Genomic DNA, 16,752 nt, shown 5'->3' with positions numbered 1-16,752 from the left:
GAGAAAGGGAATAGTGTGGGACCTCACTTTTACGGGGACTCTAAAAAGGAAAACTCCCTGAACTCATAGAAACAGCGACTAGAATGGGGTCCCCCGAGGTGGGCGGTGGGGGGGGCGTGTCTCTGTGTGAAGTCGGTGAAGGTGGACAAAAGGTACAGACCCTCCGCTGTAGTCCTGGGGATGTGATGAACAGCATGGGGACTGTCATTCATACCCTGGTGTTGGATAGCATTTGAAAGTCGCTAAGGGAGTTGATCTCAAACATTCTCATCACAGGGGAAAAAAAGAAACACACACACAACTGTAACTCTTTTACAGATTGATGTTCACTACACGTACTGTGGTCATCACTTCAAACTCTACACTTGTCTCACACTGTGGGAGGAGACCCCAGAGAGCCACGCAGGGTGACGGCGAGGAGAGGACCGTTGACGAGCCGGGCACCGGGTTCTCCTTGGGACCGACTCTCTCTGCAGGAGACGTGACATTGGACTGGCCAACCCCCAGAGCCGGGAGAAACCAACGCTGGTTGTTTGCCAGCCAGGAGGTCAATCACATTTCATGACGTGAGGATCATATGAAAATCAAATTTCAACATCCATAAATAAAGGTGACGGGAACACAGCCCACGCATGCACTTAGGTATTTCCACGGCAGCTCTCCCATCACAGCAGAGTCAAACAGGTGCAACTGGGTCCCCAGGTGGGAAACAGAGCCTTGGACGGTTACCCCCTGGTCAACCCTGGAGCTCTCGGCTCAGATAGACCCCAGGGACTCATCCAACACCCGTTCCCAGGAAGATGAAACGATGGCCTCGCTCTTTGACCTGTCACCCCTCCCCCAGCGTGTATGCCTCCCACCCTGTTTCCCTGCGCCCCCCGTGGGCAGGGCAGACCACAGGGCCCTCCTGGACCAAAGCCTTGGCCGGTTTTTCTCAATGCCGAACCACACAGGTCAGCATGGGTGTGGCCCCCCTCAGTCGGATTTTATTTGTGTTTCAGGACTGCTCATCTGAGTGCCTGGACCAGCCCACTGTGGTGTGCCCAGCGCTAGCAGAGCCTGTGCCACAGAGCAGGCACGCAGCAAATTGTCTACCGAACCAATGATGGAATTGATGGGCCGTGTTCCAGAGGTCCCCAAACTTTTTACACAGGGGGTCAGTTCACTGTCCCTCAGACCATTGGAGGGCCGCCACATACAGTGCTCCTCTCACTGACCACCAATGAAAGAGGTGCCCCTTCTGGAAGTGCGGCGGGAGCTGGATAAATGGCCTTAGGGGGTCTTTGCCACACCCAGCACGGCTCTGGGTGGACAGTGTCTAATAGCAGGACTCGCTGATGGATTGATTTCCCTTCAGGAGGCCCAAAACACCTCGTCTCCCTCAGTCACGCATTCGTCCGCCACAAATATATTAAGCACTGACGCTGTGCTACTTTCCAGGGTTATGAAGCAGAATTAAGATGGAAGCCACCCCTTTGCCATCTCGCGAACCCGTCAGAGAGGGAGGTGGGTGCTGTGAGCAGCCGGGTTTGGGGCTCCACTCTGCTCACGCAGGGGTCCTGCCTCCTGCCTGCAGCTCTGGGAGCTGCCTGAGGACACAGAGCACATTTGCTTCTGAACTGAGGGACACGGCAGGTGCAGCTGCTGCCACCCTGCTTTGCCTGCTCCTCCTGGCACCAGGACCCTGCCGTGGCCTGGGGGCCGGTCAGAGCCTCTTTAAACGGCACGGCAGGTGTCTGGCTCACTGCTCCATGCCGGCCTCGGAGTTCCATAGGTATAGAGGTCTCTCCTGGTGGCTGCGTGTCCTGGGATGCTTGATGCCATGTGGCCGGAGTGGTGTAATTATATTTCTCCTCAATGCAGGGGTTCCCAAACTTTTTACACAGGGGGCCAGTTCACTGTCCCTCAGACCGTTGGAGGGCCAGACTATAACAAAAAAAACTATGAACAAATCCCTATGCACACTGCACATATCTTATTTTAAAGTAAAAAAACAAAACAGGAACAAATACAATATTTAAAATAAAGAACAAGTAAATTTAAATCAACAAACTGACCAGTATTTCACTGGAAACTATGGGCCTGCTTTTGGCTAATGAGATGGTCAATGTCCGGCTCCATATTTGTCACTGCTAGCCGGAACAAGTGATATGACGCACTTCCAGAGCTGTGACGCGTGCGTCCCGCGTCACCGGAAGTACTACTGTATGTGAGTGAGGCCGCGCTTTGCGGCACCGCCACATACAGTACTCCAGGAACACATCCGCATCCTGTGCTCCTCTCACTGACCACCAGTGAAAGAGGTACCCCTTCTGGAAGTGCGGCGGGGGCCGGATAAACGGCCTCAGAGGGCTGCATGCGGCCCGCGGGCCGTAGTTTGGCGACCCCTGCCCCAATGTGTTAGAGCAGCTGTGCTGGGGGCCCAGTTTGTTATAGGGTATAATGACTCTTATGGGCTGAATTGTGTGCCCAATTGTTCATTTGTTAAAGTCCTAGCCCCCAGGACTAGACCCCCCAGACTCATGTCATCTTATTGCCCATGATTTCCCAACACCTGTTCCCAGGAAAATGAAAACACACACTGCACACTCACACACCACTCACACAGACACTACACACATATACTCTCACAACACACACAGCACACACTACACATGCTTACACATCACACACATACTACACACACATTCCGCCCACCACATACAACATGCACGCACACACACACAGCACACAGGCACACACGCGCCTTTCCACTGTCTGCTTGACAAGCATTTGAGAATGTTAGCTCAAGAATCACACCCTGGGAAAAGCTCTCTGAAATTGAGAATGGAAAAGGCAAAGATGTTCATCTCGAATTTTAACCTCCCCTCCTGTGAAAGGACATGCTTGTCCCTGCTGTCCACCTAGAGTTGTTATAAGAATGAAATTAGATTCTGAAGTTGGACAATGCTCTCGAGCTTGGTATGAATGTAAGGAGTGCCAGTGAGAAGGATGGTGATGACTGTCATGGTGACAATGATGGTCATGATGATGGTGATGATGGTCATGGTGATAATGGTGATGATGGTGATGATGGTGATGATAATGGCAATGATGGTGATGGTGGTGATGATGATGATGGTGATGGTGATAATGGTGATGATGGTGATGGTGGTGGTGATGGTGATGATGGTGGTGGTGATGATGGCGATGATGGTGATAGTGGTGATGGTGATGATAATGGTGATGATGGTGATGGTGATGATGGTGATAATAATGGTGATGATGGTGATGGTGATGATAATGGTGATGATGGTGATGATAGTGGTGGTGATGGTGATGATGGTGGTGGTGATGGTGATGATGGTGGTGGTGATGATGGCGATGATGATGGTGGTGGTGATGGTGATGATGGTGGTGGTGATGGTGATGATGGTGATAATAATGGTGATGATGGTGATGGTGATGATAATGGTGATGATGGTGATGATAGTGGTGGTGATGGTGATGATGGTGGTGGTGATGATGGCGATGATGGTGATGGTGGTGATGGTGATGATGGTGATGATGGTGGTGATAATAGTGATGATGATGATGGTGATGGTGATAATGGTGATGATGGTGATGGTGGTGGTGATGATAATGGTGATAATGGTGATGATGGTGATAGTGGTAGTGATGATGGTGATAATGGTGATGATAATGGTGATGATGGTGATGGTGATGATGATGGTGGTAATAATGGTGATGATAGTGGTGGTGATGATGATGGTGATGATGGTGACGGTGATGATGATGGTGGTAATAATGGTGATGATGGTGATGATGATGGTGATAATAATGGTGATGATGGTGATGATAATGGTGATAATAATGGTGATGATGGTGATGATGGTGATGATAATGGTGATGGTGATAATGGTGATGATGGTGATGGTGGTGATGATGATGGTGATAATGGTGATGATAATGGTGATGATGGTGATGGTGATGATGATGATGGTGATGATGGTGATAGTAGTGATGGTGATGATGGTGATGGTGATAATGGTGATAATGGTGATGATAGTGGTGAGGACAGTCGTGATAATGGTGATGTGGAAAGCCAGTGTATGTTACCTTCTGGGCTACTGAACCTCTTGGCCGGGTGACTGTCTTATGCTGCCTTTGATACCACAGCCAAGAAGGGACTTGTTGGCAAATGCAGAAAGAGCAGCTCTGTTCTCAAGATTCATGTTCCTCAGAGCACAGGGGAGTTCTACTGCCCACAGACCCTCTGTCATTCAGGAGCTTGTGCCGGGCACTTGAAGGAAGGCCGAGGACTACCTGGGCACCATCCATTTCCCTGGCCCTGTGCCCCATTCAGAAGGAGGTCCTTAACTTAGTGGGCTGGAGGGTTGAGCACCATAGACCTTCCACCCTGGTGGGGGAAGCCAAGTGAAGCTACTTCCTGCAACCTGGACAAGTAACCGGCTCATGGTGTGCTCTCTGGTGGGAAACTGCTTTTAGTCAACGGAGGTGAAAGTTCAGTGCTCATTCTTGAGAATTAAAAAGGGGCCAGCAGCCCTCTCTCTTACTCATATCCTTTTTCCTCTGTCTCAGAAACCTGAGACGTATGACAAGAAAAAATGCTGTCACTCAATCCCCAGCAGCCCCGAAGGCAAATTCTTGAGGCCTCGGGGCCTTACTCAGCAGCTGTACTTCCTCAAGGGCATTGGATCTTTTAAAGGTTATGCCTTATAGATCGACTATTTTCAGTATTTTGGAACCAAAGTGAATTTCAGCAATATTCCACATAATCTGTTTCTAAGACAGGTTCAGCTCGAGGAGGAGAATTAGAAACAAGCGCCCGGTGGCACGGGGTGAGCCATTCGTTAGGACAAGAGAACATTTTGCACAGATGACAGGTGAACCAGCTCGGTCACGTGGGCCCGGTCTCCCTCAGGGCTTCTGTCTGCAGTCCCACCAATCTTTCCACCCCGGTTGTCGCTGAAGCCTGGTGCACAGCACTTACTGCTAAGAATGTTATTAAAAGTCAAGCCACGTCATTATTGCCAGGCCCCAGGGGGAAAGTTTCAGGGAGCGAATAATTATGAGATTCTGGGCAGCTGTGTGCACGAACCACATATGACCACCAAAGTCCAAGGCGTGAGGGGCTTTGAGGGCGTCAAAACGTGGCTCTCATGAAATGGTAGATCTCTTCCTTCAGCTTGTGTGGGATGCCCACCTACGGACTCAGCCCAGACCCCGCCTCCTTCCTCTTTTCATCACTAGAGGGGAACTCTCACCTACTGCAAACCCCTCTTCAGTACCGTACGGGGCAGAGGCAGGGACTGCAGCCAGGAGAGAGCTTGGAAGGCGAGGCTCTGCAGCCTGCCCCAGACCCAGGTGATGGTAGCAGTTGGGCATTGACCCTCCCCTGGCCTCAGGCTGGGGACACCATCGTCCGAGGAAGCTCGGTGACCTCTTCCTTACTGTACTCTCTCTCCTTGTCACTCCCCACCAACAATCAGCAGTCTAGGTCTTCCTGCCTTTAACCTCAGCACATCTTCATGACCTTAGGTTCATGACTTCACCAACCCGAAGAGGTTAGGGGACCCTCGGAAATCAGAACGGCCAGGTCTCCAACGTGGGGCCGTTGCGCCAAGAGCCTGAACTGTGTTAGGCACCAAGCCACGGCTCCAAGGGTCCGGCAGCTGAACTGCTGGCCAACCAAGAGCTCTGGGGTGGTGTCTCGCGGGGGGTCACGGACTCCTCCCAGCCCTCCTGCATCCACACGACTCAGACGACTTCCCTTCCCGTGTGTCTCTCTGTCCAGCGTGTGTGCCCGGAAGCGGGGCTGCTGGATCACACGGGAGTTCAACGTTTAATTTTTCACAGAACCCTGTGCTGTTTTCCACAGTAGCTGTAGCAATCTGCACCCCAACAGGAGTGCCCAGGGGTTCCAGGTCCTCCTCATGCTCACCGACAGCGTTACCTTCAGTTTTCTGGGAGTGGCCATCCTACCGGGCGTGGTAGGTGCTTTGTTGTGGTTTTGCTTTGTGTTTCCCTGATGGTTCGTGCTGCTCAGCATCTTCTCACACATTTGTTGTCCGTTCGTATGTCTTCTTTGGACGGGAATGGTTCTAAGTACAGGGATGCCGCATATACAAGACTGACTCTCACCTTCCCAGGGCACACATGCTCCCCGGTGAAAACAAACCAAGATGAAAACCACCCTCGTGTGTCGGGCGATGACTTGGGGTGATGGGCTCACAAGGCACTCAACGGTGGAATGCTATAGAGCTATTCACCTGAAACCTGTGACCTCTTATCAATCGACAGTTCAAATGCTATAGAGATATTCTCCTGAAGCCTATGTACTCTTATTGATCAATGTCACCCCATTAAATGTAATTTATAAACAAACAAACAAAAAATAAAGGATTCATCCATTCTTTTTTTTTTTTCATCCAAAAAGGAAGAAAACCACCCTCGTGTGTCAGGTGGTGACAGACGCGACGAGAGCCACCAGGTTGGGCTGGAGAACAAAGAGGACTCCGGGGCATAGGTGACTTTATGCACAGAGGCCGAGGAAGACTCTGTGACGAGTAGGGGACAGTGGGGGGCCTGGCGAGGGGGCGCTCTGGGCACAGAGAGCGTGGGGGGAAGCTGGCCAGGCGGAGGCGAGCACAGGGGCAAAAGCCCCAAGGAGGAGCCGCGATGTGTCCGAGGACCATGAAGACCTGTGGCGGGAGAGGAGTGGGCAGGGGCCAGCCCAGGGAGTCACGGGGGTCGGGCAGTCATGTGGGGTCTTTGGATCCAGTGGGAGACTCTGGCTCTCACTCTAAGAGAGATGGGGACGTATAAGCTGCCTAGCACAATGTTCAGTGTAAAAAAAAAAAAAGAAGCTATTAATGATTATTATTAATGCAAGCCAATTTTATTCATTTAAGAGAAAATGTCTTCACTAATTTAATTTTACAAGCAATCTAAGCAAGGAGTCTGAGAAGAAATGCTGTGGTTTCCAAACCCCCTGTTCCGTCGGGTGCTGGGAGTGGAGGGACCCTCGGTGCAGCACGCTGGTTCTTCCTGCAGGTGCCTCAGTCGCTGGGCTGCTTCTTGGAGTCCTTCGGACTCTTAGGAAATTCCAAGGTCCTGGGAACTGGTGTGCCTTTGAGGGAAGAGTGAGAGGGAGTGAGCACACGCTGTGAGATTCTTTCGGACGCCTCATGTCCATCCTTGGCCTGGATGGAGGAACTTAAGTTCAACCTGTGCCTTGAAGAGAAATCTTCGAATATGTTCCTACTTCACAGCACTGTAGACAGCTGGCTGTTCTCCAGAGCATCGTGACACCCTCCAGGAATCAGGATCCATACAGCGGGTTGGCCCCAGTGCAGAGATGGGACCTTTCCATGGGAGAGAGATAGTTCTTTCTAAAGAGATTAATCACTCGGCAGAGCGGAGGCTTTAACCAGCCTCCTGACCAGCGGAGCAGCTGTTTCCATGGCATCCATTGGCACTGGGCATGTTGAAAGAAAGAGCCAGATTGGAATTGGAAAGACTCCATATGCATCCGGGAAAGAGAGAGGAAGGGGGGAGCTTGTGTGCAGGAGGCAGAGCCTTCTTATATGTTCTCTTATTGCGAGAGGTCCCTCCATTGGCTGCGAGCCGGGGAGGGGGGGTCGTTAGAAGGGCTCCTTGACATCATAAAGATTTTGCTTCGAATAAAACGCAGAAACACGTGCTGAGGAAATTCCGAGGCTCTGAGGTCTAATGGGAAGGTCGCTTGCCATCTCTGGCCAGAGCCACTGAAGCCACAGAGCGCCAGCCAGTGAGGGCTGGGCTTGTCCTCTGCATGCCCGGGACCACCATCGGTGCGGAGAGGGGGAGGAAGGCTGAGCCGACTCTGCAGTGGACGGAAAGGTGCAAGGGATGTGGTCTCCTCTCCGGGAGTCAGAGTCCGAACAGCAGAGGGCTCGGCGGACGGTGGGCTCTGAGGACCCGTGAGCCAAACCCCCTCCCGCACTTGCTGGCTCAGTCAGGCAGGGCGACAAGCAGCACAGGTGAAGTCACGGACCTGCCATCGATTCGGAACCGTTGTAGACCCTCCGACGTGATGCGTTCCCGGAGGGGGCCTTTCGGCTTAGGAGAGTAGTGTGCCTTCCCACCTGAACATTTTTATTCTCCAAAATGATCTGCTACGGATCTATGGTCTGTGTTATATTTTATTCTACAGCAGTCATGATGTGAAAGTTATTTTATTATTAAGATAACGCATGGCCATGAGAGAAAACTTAGAGCACACACAGAAAAGTATAAAGGCGACATTGAAATGGCCCGTCATGGACCACCCAGAGACGGCCACGGTTAAGATTCCGGCGTTTGCCCTTTACTTTGCTTTCACGATGTCTATGTACAATGTGTAGGCTAGCCTGACTGTTTCATGGAACATTTCAATGTGATGCACATTTTCCGTGTCCTTAAAAGGCTTGGAACACCACTTTAAATTGAGTCCGTAATGTTCCATCCTTGGACACAAACTATACTTATTTGGCTATTCGTGCACTGCTGGGCATTTAGGTCATCTTAAATGTGTGACTATGGTGCATAATGCTATAATGTATATTCTTGCACAGAAATCTTTGCCCACTTTATTTATGTGTTCAATAAATATTTACTGAGCTTCTACAAAACATTCCTCACTATCTCGGCTACTGATAGTCCAACGGGGAATAAGATAAAATTCTCACCATCGTGGAATTTACACAACAGCAGGAGAGATCAGCCATAAATAAATGAGCAAATAGTGTAATTTTGAATCACAAGTGTTTTTTAAAAAATTAAGTGGAGATATGTGACTGAGAGTTCCCATAGGGTAGAGGCCATGTTAGGTGAAATCTTAAGATGTTTGGGCCCTGGCCAGTTGGCTCAGCAGTAGAGCGTTGGCTCAAAGTGTGGAAGTTCCAGATTCGATTCCTGGTCAGGGCACAGAGGAGAAGCACCCATCTGCTTCTCCACCCTTCCTCTTCTCCTTCCTCTCTATCTTTCTCTTCCCCTCCCACAGTCAAGGCTCCATTGGAATAAAGTTGGCCCGGGTACTGAGGACGGCTCCATGGCCTCTGTCTCAGGTGCTAGAATGGCTCCGGTTACAATGGAGCAACGCCCCAGATGGGCAGAGCATCGCCCCCTGGTGGGCATGCCGGGTGCATCCTCATTGGGCACATGTGGGAGTCTGTCTGACTGCCTCCCTGCTTCTTACTTCAGACAAATACACACAAAAAAGAAATGAAAGAAGGAAGGAAGAGAGAAAGAAAGAGATGTTTGGTCAGAGACCTGCCCGATGAGAAGTAGCCCTCTGTGGTCTCCCCAGCAGAGGAAATAAGAAGGAGAAAGGTCCGAGGAGGAAGGGAGAGAGCATGGTGGGCTGGAAGGATGTTGCCCAGGTCAGTGTGGCTGCAACGAGGAGAGCAAGGGAGGAGGCAACAGGAGATAGAGGAAAAGGGCCAAGGTCACTGGTACGTGGTCTGCACGGTGAGGGCCTCGCGAAGCCTTCAGAGACGGGAGTCAGGACACAACGCTACTTAATTTACATTTGAAACGTTACTCTAGCCTCTGAATTTAAAATTAGCTGTGTGGAGTAAGCGTCAAAACAGATTCCAACTCAATCTGTGAGGATGGTATTACCTTGACACCAAAACCAGATGAAGACATCACACACACACACACAGACACACAGACACACACACAGACACACAGACACACACACAGACACACACACACACACACACACTCACAGACACACACACAGACACACACACACAGGCACACACACTCACACAGACACACACACAGACACACACACTCACACACTCACAGACACACACACAGACACACACACACTCACACAGACACACACAGACACACACACTCACACACTCACAGACACACACACAGACACACACACAGACACAGACACACACGGACACACACACAGACACACACAGACACAGACACACACACACAGACACACACAGACACACACACAGACACACACACAGACACAGACACACACGGACACACACACAGACACACACACTCACACAGACACACACACAGACACACACACTCACACACTCACAGACACACACACAGACACACACACACTCACACAGACACACACAGACACACACACTCACACACTCACAGACACACACACAGACACACACACAGACACAGACACACACGGACACACACACAGACACACACAGACACAGACACACACACACAGACACACACAGACACACACACAGACACACACACAGACACGGACACACACACAGACACACACAGACACAGACACACACACACAGACACACACACACACCCCACGACATCCCTGTGACTATAGATGCAAAAAAATTCTCAACCAAACACTAGCAAACCAAATCCAACACATGTGGAAAGGACTATTTACCATGATCAAACGGGTTGTATCTCAGGAATGCAAGGTTGGTTTAACAAACCCAAATCAATGAAGAATCCTGGAGTTCTGAATATGTCTACTTTTTTTGTTGTTGCTAAAATGAGTCCCAAGATGTAGTATCCCTACGCAAAAGGAAAAGAAGAGTATCTGTTTTGTGCAAGGTTTTAGATTCGTTGTTTATTTCTCACTGGGGTCACATGGTGGTTGGAGTGACGAATCACCCTCCACCGCTGGAATAACTCGAGTTCTCTGATGTATGTGTGTGGAAGGACGCATATGGGAGGAAGGATCCAAGTCCAATTTTAGGGACCTTTTCCTGCAAGCTGTCCACCGTTCCCCCCAAAACATCGGGGCTACATTGTCCACACTCTCTGGACCCACGCGCTGCCTCCTCTTTGCAGATTCAGTCTTTATAGATTCGGAGTATCTGTGAGCCATGGACTCCGAGCTCCCACGAGCTCCCTTTGCTAACTGAGGCTCCCATTCCAAGGATTCCAGAGTGTTCCGAGGCTATTTGAGTTGAATCCATGTTGCGTGGTTTCCTTGGCCCAAAGGCAGCGAGGTCACCTCTGACAAACCCTGCACCATTTCCTCGTCTGTTCTGGCACAGAAAGAATCACACACCTCCAATTCAACGCCAAGGGCGTCTCAGGGGAGAAATCACCTGAGGGCTCTGCGGGGTCCTGACGCCCACAGGTTTGTTCCTGCAGCAGCCACGGCCAGGTCTCGCCATCCTCGCTCCAGCCTGCGCCGTGCTCACTCCAGGACCGGAAAGTTCATCCGCCTCCACGCTCTCCTTCCGGAGAGGAACAGCCTGACAAGATCATCTCGTAATTGCCCGAGAACGTCTGTGTCTGTTGCACTCTTGTCGGTGTCAAGATTTATCTTCTCCGTGTGCCTCCAAATATTCTCCCACAAATCCAAACTGTGAATGAGCGTCCTGTGAGCAAACAGTTTCCCTGTTCTCTCTGTCTCTCTTTCAAGAAAAGATAAGCTGCCTAAATTTGTACAAAAGGTCCCTAATTCATCCTCTCTTCCCCCCCCCCCGGTCCCCAGGAACTGATGTAGGTACCTTGAGGAAGAGGAGCTTCCAGGAGAAATGATCGTTGCTGCAGAGGAGGAGGAAGAAGAGGCAGGGAGGAAAGGGCAAGCAAAACACAACAAACTAAAAATAGCCCCCAAAACATAAAAACTCCAGCTCTGCTAGGTTATGAATGGGGAGTTGGAAGATAACGCTCTATAGAGCGGTTGGGTGCCTTTAGCCATAAATAGATTGGAAAGGCTCACCCAGGCCATGCCAGTCAAGATCTCTAGGAAAAGAGAGAACGCCAGTCTGAAAAACTTAGGCTCTCACCGCTAGACACAGCCTGACACGGACTATCTCTAACCTCAAGATGATTTGCAGTAAGCCTTCTTCCCGGTTGCCACGGAGACGGGGTAAGGTAAAGCTCGAGAAAGCCCCCATTGAACTGTCGCCTGTTATTCCGTTTCAGAGACCGTCATTTTCAGAGTCATCAGAGAAAATTCCATTTGCATGAATAATAGTGTTTGTTCGAGGAGTTGCTAGCACGCGAGATACTTTGAATTCATGATGTCTTTTCATCTTTACAATGACCCTACCCTTAAAGGCAGGTATTGGTTCCACTGATTTTTTTTTCTTTTAAGTCAAAATAACTTATAACTTGTCTCTGAGAGAGGTATCTAAGCATCTGGCGTCTGGGAGAAATTTCGCAAAGCACACAAAGCTGCCTGAAGCGCAGTCTTTGAATACCGCGAGAAAAACGAGAAGGTAGCGTTGGGAGTTAGCTGAATTTAGCGGCGCCAAACCCAGAGCGGAGCACTGCGGGCTTCCACACTTGGACGTTGATCGCAGTGCAGAACCCGGCGAGTCAGAAGACACTCATTCTCTGAAAAGAAAAAGGCAGGCAGATAAGAGTACCCGGTGGAACAGGAGAGAAAGGGCGCGTGTCTCAGATTCCCGCGGCCGCTGGATACCACCTGACTAATTGGTGCTAACGAGGGGGAATTAGCTGGGGCTTCCCACGGGTTTTCTCAAAGCACCAGGCTGGGAATCGGAAGAGAGGCTCGCAGCGGAGGAGGACGAGACAGGGGAAGGTTGCGAGTGAAAAGGCTGTAGGAACAAAAGGAATCAGGTGACCCCAGGCTCTTCAGAGGCCCCTCAGCGGAAGGTGTTTGTCCTCGCCCTGTAGGTTCAGAACCAACCTCAGAAGCTAAAAAGAAGGCGGAGAGAGGAGGTGAGAGAGAGAGAGAGAAAGAGAGAGAGAGAGAGAGGGAGAGAGAGAGCGCACTAGGCTGGGGAGCGTTCCGGAATGTGATCAGAGGAATGAAGCTGAAAACGAAACTTCTGGACCCGTTGGTGGGTGTGAGCTGCTAAAATAGAGTTTTACTTTCAGCGCGCGACAGGGTGACTGTGAGTGCTAGGGGACTTGGCACAAACCCAAGCAGATGTGTGTGGGTTTTTTTTTAAAAAGCAACTATTGGCTTTCGAGTGTGGAGCGGGCGCTGTCCGTGGTGCTAGAGAGGGCGGTGCCCAGGGCCTGTCCTCATGTCGGTCCCAGTCTAACCCAAAAAGCAAATAGGTAAGCAGAGTTATAAAGCTGAAGATGGAGCTCCAATGAGAAAAAGCAAGACCCCAAGTGCCCTGGGCACAGCCCAGACTAGCCCTGAGCACAGCAGCCGCGGGCAGAGAGAGCAGATGGAGCCGGGCCCAGCGTCCAGCCAGCTCCTTGTTGTAAAAGTCAGGGACGGAGTACAGAAAGCGAATGAGCCCGTGTCAAGACGAGCTCGGCATCACCGATTCTTAGGGGATGCAAATCAAAACCTACCAGGATATGCCCCCCACCTCACACCGTCAGGATGGCTGCTGTGGGGGCGGGGGGCATCCAGAAAACAAGCTCTGGTGAGGATGTGGAGGTGAGGATGTGGAGGTGAGGATGTGGAGGTGAGGATGTGGAGAAAGTGGAACCCTCATGTGCCGTGGGTGGGAATGCGGACTGTGGGGAACCAGAGCAGGGTTTCCCAGAAAAGTAAAAATATAATTACCGCGGGCCCAGCAGTGCTGCCTCTGGGTACACACTGAGAAGAACCGAAAGCGAGACCTTGGAGGGTGCCTGCGTGCCCGTGTCCGTGGAGGCCTGACTCACAATAGCTGAAATGTGAAAGGTCATGAGTGGGTGGACGGATCGACAGAGTGCGGCCTCTGTGTACAATGGGCTACTTTCCCGCGTTCCCAGGGGGAAAATTCTGACGCGCCCAGGCACGGACGAGCCCGGGGGGACACCACGCTGAGTGAAACCGGCCAGACCCCGTGTGGTTCCGCTTGGACGAGGCCCTGAGAGAGCTGTTGAAGGCGTGGAGCGGAAAGGCCAGGGGCGCTTGCCCGGGGCTGCGGTGGGGGCTGGTGTTTAATGGGCACAGAGGGTCGTTTTGCGAGATGATAAGAGTTCTGTGGGTGACGGGGGATGGTGGTGCAGAAATGTGGATTTTTAAATTTATTTATTTATTTTTAGTAAAAGAGAGAGAAAGGGACAGATAGGAAGGGAGAGAGATGAGAAGCATCAACTAATAGCTGGCATTTTAATTGTTCATTGATTGTTTTCTCATATATGCTTTGATGGGGGGGGGGACTTTAGCCAAACTAGGGATCCCCCTTGCTCAAGCCAGTGACCTTAAGTTTAAAGCCAGAAACCTTGAACTCAAACCAGCAACCTTGGGCTCAAGCCACTGACTTTGGGCTCAAGCCAGCAACCTTGGGCTCAAACCAGGGACTGCTAGGGAAGTTCACATCAAACACTTTTACATGCAGATAAAAATGTTTCCGCAAGGGAGGTGGGGCACACAGAATGACCTGGGCCTCTCTCAGCAGAAACACGGAACAAAGGCAGTTCGGGGCCCAAAGCCCCTCTCCCGCGGGTGGTTCACACCTGAGGTCGCCAGGGATTAGCGTCCCCATAGCCGGAACCCTTTCCTTCACCTCACCCACCTGATGAAGGACGAAGACTCTCGTTACTCAGAGGAAGAAATGAGCCCCGGCCGTTCCTCCTGCACAGGAGATGGGCATGGTCCTTAGCCTCCAGGGGCTCTGGCAGGAAAGCACAGCCCAGGTCCCCCGCCCAACCTCCCAGGGAAAACAAGCCATGAAGTTGAAAGGCAGATGCAAAGAGCATACAGGAGTCCGCAATGTTCTTATATTCTCCCGCGACCTCTACGGAGATGAGATTTATTTTAAATCTTTTAAAGTTAATCTACTTAATTTTTTGAAAATTTTTTGGTTGATAAAAAAAAAAAAATGAGAAGAAAGTGCCGAGTCCCCCTATGCCAGCGGTTCTCAACCTGTGGGTCGTGACCCCGGTGGATAAATATGTATTTTCTGATGGCTTTAGGCGACCCTGTGTTTTGGTCGTTCGACCCCCGCCGGGGTTGAGACCCACAGGTTGAGAACCGCTGCCCTATGCCCTTCCCCCGAACTATAATTCCCTCTATCAGTGACACCCCGCACGAGTGAGGTCCGTTTGCTGCAGTGAATGACCCAACGTGAGCGCCCGATGATGGACCAGTCCCTAGCTGACCTCTGGGTTGACTCTTGGTGTTGCACCTTCTGTGGGTGTGGCGAAACGGGTGACGTCTCGTATTCCCCCATCACAGTGTCATACCGAGTGGCTGCACTGCCCCAGACGTCCCCTGTCCTCCACCGCGTCACCCCTCCCCGGCCCCAGCCCCTGGCCACCACCGTGCTTCTCACTGTCTCCTGGGTCTTGCCTGTTCCCGATGGTCACATGGCTGTCATGACAGGATGTGTGGCCGGTGTCCAGCCCACTCCTTTCCCTTAAGCCGTATGAGTTTAAGTTCCCTCCACGTCTTTCCGTGGCTTGAAAGCACATGTTTTAGAGAACGCGTTTAGCTCTGCTGGGATGTCCCAGAGTTTGCTCATCCGTTTGTCTTCGGAAGGGCATCCTGGTTGCTGTTCTCAGGCACGAAGAGAGCGGCTCTGACGCTCTGCACGCAGGTGCTGTGTGGGTGTTTGTTCCCAGCCCGTCTGGGCAAACCCCCAGGGGCTCAGTTGCTGGATCAAAAAGTAAGATTCTGATCAGCTTTCCTGAGTGGCTGGGCCGTTTTTGCGATCTCACCGGCAATGGGCGAGAGTCCCTCTGCTGCACGGCCTCCGGACCACGCGCTTGTATCAAAAACATTTCCATTCGGTTTGGGAGGGACCCAAGTCTGGCATGAATGAGCCTGCCCTTTGGGTGGTTCCGCACCGATGGAATACCGGGTCTCCGAGGGACCCAGGCCGCAGAGTGACTACAGCAACACACGTCCAGCCGCCTCACGCCGTTCCAGAAGGTGGCCCCAGATGGAACTGGTGTGTCACGAGGGTGTTCTCCTGCACACGCGTGTCCTCCGGGGTGCACACCGAATTGGCACGTCCTCCTCGGAAGGAGCTCTCCCCGCTACGTCTCGCGAAGGGCTCTGTGGAGCCGCGGCGGTCCTTGCGGGGAAGGGACCTGGGCTCTCGAGGGGTCTGGCTCCGCAGTGACAAGGAGACCGTCCTCTGGCTGGGCAGTCAGGGGGCTCGGCGGGAAGGAAAGTTGAGATTCCCTGAAAACTTCGGGTTTACCGGCGTTCGTAAATTAATACAGCCCCAGATGCTGCCAGGCGCACAGTGGAATTGTGGGCCGGAATCCACGTGGGGAGCTCCCTGTGTGCAGTCGCTGGAACCTCAGGGCCAGACCTTCTTCCTGTGCGCCGCAGAGCCTGGCTCGGAAAGGCAGTCTCAGTGGCGGAACCGGAAGGGTGGACAGAGAGACACTTCTTAAAGAACTGGCTCGCGTGATTGTCAGGCTGCTGAGTCCAAATTCCACCAGGCAGGCGGGCATGCGGGCTGCTCGGGCGGGATTTCCGGGCGACAGTCCTGTGGCAGAACGCCTTGTTCTCCTGCAGATCCCAGGTTCTGCTCCAGAGGACTTCGACTGATTGGGTGAGGCCCACCCACATGTGGAAGGCAAGCCTCTTGGCGTGCTCCTGATCACTTGGTCATCTGCCAGCCCCGGGTAGCTTTTCTGGCCCCAGTCTGATAATCAGTCTAATGATCCGTCAATAACAGAGCCCCACCCTCAGGTCTCCGGCATGTAATGGTAACTTCCAGTTCTTATTTCGCCTTGGCCCTTGGCACCATCCCTTGTCATGGGTGGTATTAGGTGTGTGCTGAGCCCTCTCTCTCGTTTAGTGGCGCTGTGTCTAAATGATCTCAGAAGAGGCAAGCAAGCCAACTGACTTCAGTCTCCAAAACA

Source organism: Saccopteryx bilineata, chromosome 5 (assembly GCF_036850765.1).
Source record: "Saccopteryx bilineata isolate mSacBil1 chromosome 5, mSacBil1_pri_phased_curated, whole genome shotgun sequence".
NCBI lineage: Eukaryota > Metazoa > Chordata > Mammalia > Chiroptera > Emballonuridae > Saccopteryx > Saccopteryx bilineata.
This window is presented reverse-complemented; position numbering follows the sequence as displayed.